This window comes from Coregonus clupeaformis, unplaced genomic scaffold (assembly GCF_020615455.1).
Source record: "Coregonus clupeaformis isolate EN_2021a unplaced genomic scaffold, ASM2061545v1 scaf2278, whole genome shotgun sequence".
NCBI lineage: Eukaryota > Metazoa > Chordata > Actinopteri > Salmoniformes > Salmonidae > Coregonus > Coregonus clupeaformis.
Genome location: NW_025535732.1, coordinates 53,887 through 60,255, shown reverse-complemented (window position 1 = coordinate 60,255; position 6,369 = coordinate 53,887).

The following is a 6,369-nucleotide window of genomic DNA, read 5'->3' as shown; positions in this document are numbered from 1 at the left end:
GAGCTGCACGTCTTGCTCTTCATTGTAATCACTGGGCTAATATAAATACTATGCATGCCAGTCTCTCTTGGCTAAGAGTTGAGGAGAGACTGACTGCATTGCTTCTTGTTTTTATAATAAACATGAATGTGTTGAAAATTCCAAATAGTTTGCGTAGTCAACTTACACACAGCTCTGACACACACACTTACCCCACCAGACATGCCACCGGAGTCTTTTCACAGTCCCCAAATACAGAACAAATTCAAGAAAGCGTACATTATTATATAGAGACATTATTGCATGGAACTCCCTTCCATCTCATATTGCTCAAATGAACTGCAAACCTGGTTTAAAAAAGCAGATAGAGCAACACCTCACGGCACAATGCCTCTCCCCTATTTGACCTAGATAGTTTGTGTGTATCTATTGATATGTAGGCTATGTATGCCATTTTTAAATGTATGTAGTTCTGTCCTTGAGCTGTTCTTGTCTATTAATGTTCTGTATTATGTCATGTTTCATGTTTTTTTGTGTACCCCAGGAAGAGTAGCTGCTGCTTTCGCAACAGCTAATGGGGATCCTAATAAAGACCAATACCTGACAACATTCCTTTACAAGGAGCCTTGGTCAATAGTACCATCCACCACTCTCCGGAGCCAAATTATTCCCAGTTATGCTCAGTATACTAACCAGTGACTGTGGTTAGTAAACCTTCTGTTAACACTTATGGCAATTACAAATAAATAAACAATATGATGGGTTACAAGTACACCAACATACAGGCCCTTTCCCTGAATGAGTCCCATTTTAGACTTCCTGTAATTCTAAAATTCTAAAATAAATTACATAGCTCTCATACCAGAGTGCTACTATTGTGTCTACAGCTGTTGACCATTGGCTTAACTTTCTAACAATATATTTAACTTAAAGGAGAGATCAAATAATTAGTTAAAGAGGCAGAACACACTATCCATCTAGGTCTGCCTCAGAGATATCTTCTCAAAGCTACTTTGGAGATTTGGAAGAAAACCAGATAAGGAAACGCTCTCCAGTGAGGGAAAAAAGTATTTGATCCCCTGCTGATTTTGTACGTTTGCCCACTGACAAAGAAATGATCAGTCTATAATTTTAATGGTAGGTTTATTTGAAAAGTGAGAGACAGATCATGGTCTTGACTTTCACACAGTTCTCACACATTTAATCTAAATAATTTACTGAAAGACATTTAAGGAGGCTCATGGTGAGTGAATCCATTGACTTTGAGTGGACATGCAAAGAACTGGTCAGCCAGTAGCTATGCATGGACCAGGGAATCATTAAACTTAGACCATAGATATACCACCTTGAAGTAGTTCAGTGATTATCATCATTACCTAGTTCTTAATTTGAGTAGACTTAGGCCTACAACTTGCTGAAAATCTTTAAATTCTAATCAAATTCAAACTTCCAATGAGTGAACGTCCTGTGTGGGTTTGGTGCATTGTGTGCTCATACAACAGAACGACACATGATGTACAGTACAGGCTCATACCTCTGTCATCAATCAGCAGCTCAAGTACTTGTGAAGAAGTTACTGGTCGCGTCCCAAATGGCACCCTATTCCATATATAGTGTACTACTTTTGACCAGGGCCTATAGGCCTACATAGTGAATAGGGAACATCTGGGACGCATACACTGTCTTTATCAGCTGAGAAGGGTCTGGTTTGGAGGGGATCCACATTATCAGTAGTGTTGCTTGGCTTTGGCCCTGCTCTGCATGCATTCCACAACCACTCTGGCCAGCAGAGCTTAGAGAGATTGGCACAAATTAAAACAAGGATCTACCAACTCCATCAAGACCAGGCTTGACCAGTTGGCAGGGCTTTACACAAGCATTCTGGGAACTCTGAAAGCTGTTTTAATTAGATGGTTGTTGTTATACCGAATGGCTGTACTTCACGCTTGGTTTTAAAGAGACGGCACAGAAACCAAAGTAAGGGAGTCAGACGGAGTCAGTATAAACCATTTGCAAAAAGAAACAGACTGACTTCTGTGGAAGGACACTGTAAAAAAAATAAAAATATTATTTGGCCTCTATCACCATCTTTCTTATCTGTTTTCTTTGTTAGTATTTTCTTAAACTCTGATCATGACCTTGACCCTCTTGTTCTCATTTCCTTAAGACTCAGAGACTTCCGGCAGTAAGGGTTTTACAGTAAAAACATGACATAAACTGTGCCCTCTCTGTCTGACTTTGGTATGCTGTATTGTCATATCCGTATTTTTGAGTATTTATTAGGATCCCCATTAGCTGCAGCCAAAAGCTGCACTCTCGATCCACGATATGGCAGGAGATGTAAAGCCATAACACATACATTTACATTTTAGTCATTTAGCAGACTCTCTTATCCAGAGCGACTTACAGTTAGTGAATACATATATATATATTTTTTATACTGGCCCCGTGGAATCGAACCCACAACCCTGGCGTTGCAAACGCCATGCTCTATCAACTGAGCTACATCCCTGCCGGCCATTCCCTCCCCTACCCTGGACGACGCTGGGCAAATTGTGCGCCGCCCATGAGTCTCCCGGTCGTGGCCGGCTGCGACAGAGCCTGGATTCGAACCAGGATCTCTAGTGGCACAGTTAGCACTGCGATACAGTGCCTTAGACCACTGCGCCACTCAGGAGTACACGAGTACACTGCATTTGGAAAGTATTCAGACCCCTTGACTTTTTCCACATTTTGTTACGTTACAGCCTTAATCTAAAATGGATGAAATTGTTTTTTCCCTCATCAATATACACAAAATACCCTATAATGACAAAGCAAAAACCGTTTTTTAGAAAATTATAAATAAAGAAAATACTGAAATATCATTATTCAGACCCTTTACTCAGTACTTTATTGAAACACCTTAGGCAGTGATTACAGACTCGAGTCTTCTTGGGTATGACGCTACAACTTGGCACACCTGTATTTGGGGAGTTTGTCCCATTCTTCTCTGCAGATCCTCTTAAGCACTGTAAGGTTGGATGGGGAGCGTCGCTGCACAACTATTTTCAGGTCTCTCCAGATGTTCGATCAGGTTCAAGTCCAGGCTCTGACTGGGCCACTCCTGCGTTGTCTTGGCTGTGTGCTTAGGGTCGTTGTCCTGTTGGAAGGTGAACCTTCGCCCCAGTCTGAGGTCCTGAGCGCTCTGGAGCAGGTTTTCATGAAGGATCTCTCTGTACTTTGCTCTGTTCATCTTTGCCTCGATCCTGACTAGTCTCCCAGTCCCTGCTGCTGAAAAACATCCTCACAGCATGATGCTGCCACCACCATGCTTCACCGTAGGGATGGTGCTAGGTTTCCTCCAGATGTGACGCTTGGCATTCAGGCCAAAGAGTTCAATCTTGGTTTCATCAGACCAGAGAATCTTGTTTCTCATGGTCTGAAAGTCTTTAGGTGCCTTTTGAGACCTTATATAAACAGGTGTGTGCCTTTCCAAATCATGTCCAATCAATTGAATTTACCACAGGTGGACTCCAATCAAGTTTTAGATTCATCTCAAGGATGATTAATGGAAACAGGATTCACCTGATCTCAATCCAAGGTATTTCTGGGGGGTTTTTTATCCTAAAAACCTGTTTTCGCTTTGTCATTATGGGGTATTGTGTGTAGATTGATGGAAAAAAATAATGTAATCAATTTTAGAATAAGCCTGTAATGTAACAAAATGTGGAAAAAGTCAAGGGGTCTGAATACTTTCTGAATTCACTGTATGTTTTTTCAGTAGCAGACTATGATCGATAATGTAAAAAGCTGCACTGAAGTCTAACAAAACAGTTCCCACAATTTCTTTCAGTCAATCAACCTTCATTTGTGTTAGTGCCGTACATGTTGAGTGCCCTTCCCTATAAGCGTGCTGAAAGTCAGTTGTTAATTTGTTTACTGTGAAATAGCATTATAAATGGTCAAACACCATTTCTTCCAAAGGTTTACTAAGGGTCGGTAGCAGGCTGATTTAGTTAGTTATGCATGGATATGAAGGTTCAGCGTTTGTTGGTGGCATGTCCTGCCTAAGTTTACTAATCTTGGCAATGAAAAAGTCATTAAATCAGTGGGTTTTGTGATGAATGAGCCATCTGATTCAATGAAGGATGGAGCTGAGTTCACCTTTTTGCCCAACATTTCCTTTATAGAGCTGTGAGCTGTGTCTTGTGTGTCTGAAACCATATGAGTTCATACTCCATTATCTCTATGTTGATACTCAGATTCTCTGACTGGAACACTATGTGTTGAGAGGCCCCTACTTTCCTCTCATCGTCACTGCAGTGTGACTTCCTTTCATGGATATGTGAATCTCTGGTGGAGTTGAAAGAGAGACCCTCCTTACCTCGATGACTCACCCAGGAAACAATGCCCCCTCCCAGCGCTGAGGTGGGTGTGTTGGGCTGGTGTCACTGAATGCAGGACAGATGGGCTTCCTTCCCGTTGGGACAGGTCTGCCTCACCGGACATTTTATGATTTGTAAATAATTAGTACATGTTAGTGCATTTGTCTCCCTGTATTGTAACATGGACACATTTGTTTAAGGTAATGTCATGACAGATACTCACCATTGCATACGATCACTCACACTGTCATGGGCATGGCATTATCCAAGTATAGGCCTATTCTAGAAGATTAGACTGCACTCAATCAGTGACGGATTAAATAATCAATTGGATCAGCTAGAAAACAGATTGAGACAAAATAATATGAGAATATTATCCTTATCGGAGGATGAGGAAAAAGGGGACCTTTCCAGCTACGTGATCAAGCTGATATCGGAGGAGCTTGGCGTGGATGTGTCGACGGAGGATCTGGACCGATGCCATCGGATCGGCGTGAATCAGAAGAATGCTAAATACCCTTGCATTGGGAATCTTTAATGTAAAGAACTATCAGACCAAAGTCAACATTCTGAGGGGGAAAGGAGATCAAGGTCCATGGCCAGTCCATTTGATTTTTCCAGGACCTGTCTGCTAGACTGAGGAAAAAACGCCAGCAATTAATTACGATCAGACAGTCGCTGGAGGAAAAAGGAATAAAGTCTCAACTCAACAGTACTGTGGGCATGGAAGGGAACACAGAGAATGGAGTTCACAAGTGCCTATAAAGCCCTGAACAGGCTGCAGCAAACCTTTCCAGTTGAAAGATTGCTCAATGCCCTGAGGAGAGGCAGAAGCGGAAAAAACAGATATGCACACTAGGCTACATACAGTGATGCCCAAGACCAGCTTACCGTAAATTGAGACAATATTCCTTCCCCCTCCCCCAATACAATTTAGACTCTATTGTCCCCAAGTAACTGTTATTCTCCAGGAAGTAACGATAGAATAAGACAATGCCAGTGAGATACATGGACACTGGAAAGACAATATAAAAGAGGAACTATAGCATGTAAGTCAATAATTGTCAATAATTGTTCTATGGATGTGTGTGTGTGTGGGTGAGAGTGTGAGAGTGGGTGTATGTGTGGGTATGTGTCTGTGCATATGAATGGGAAAGTGAGGGAGGGTGAATGTGGATGTGTGTGGGAGGGAGGGCGGGAGAGAGTGGGTGTGCAGAGGCATGGGGTGTATGTTGTGTGTAAATGAAGGAGAATGGATGAGTGGGTGGATGTATAGAGGGGTGTAGAGGTGTATGAGAAGAGGGGAGGGGGGGAAGACAGAGGTGGGGATAAACTGGGCTTGGGTGGGTAAGGGAGGGCAAGGAGGGGAGGTGGTGATAAGCTTGGCTTGGGGGGTGCAAGGGTGGGTAAGGATATGAGGGTGGGACAAGCTTGGCTTTGGGGGGGCAAAGGGGAGTAAAGATGGGAGGTGGGGATAAGCTTGGCTTGGTCGGGGTAAAGGGGTGGGGAACAGGGAGGGGGTGGTGGAGAGGGATGGATTTGGTTTGGGAGAGAGAGAAGGAAGGAAGGAAGGACTTCATTATACTTCAATGTAATTGTTTTTCTTTTCTTTTTTATGACTTGTAAACCCGTGGTAAAATGAATTAGAGTTCTGGACAGATTAGGAAAGGATGTTAAATCATTATTATTCATTGTTTATCATTACAATTAAGATGTAATGGTGGTTATTGGTGAGAATGGAGAGGGGCTATATCCGGGGGATTGGGATGGGGTGACTGGGAGGGCATCAGACACTTCTCTGAGGTGTGCGTGAGGCCCCCACTCATCCCATTTCAGTCTCTCGGAGGACCCACTCACCCCAAGCAGAACCCCACTAGCCACTATACTTTAATTTAATTTATAAGGTAATACAAACCAACCACAGTATTTAAGTAGCAGTCTTTCTTTACATTTTTACATTTTAGTCATTTAGCAGACACTCTTATCCAGAGCGACTTACAGTTAGTGAGTGCATACATTATTT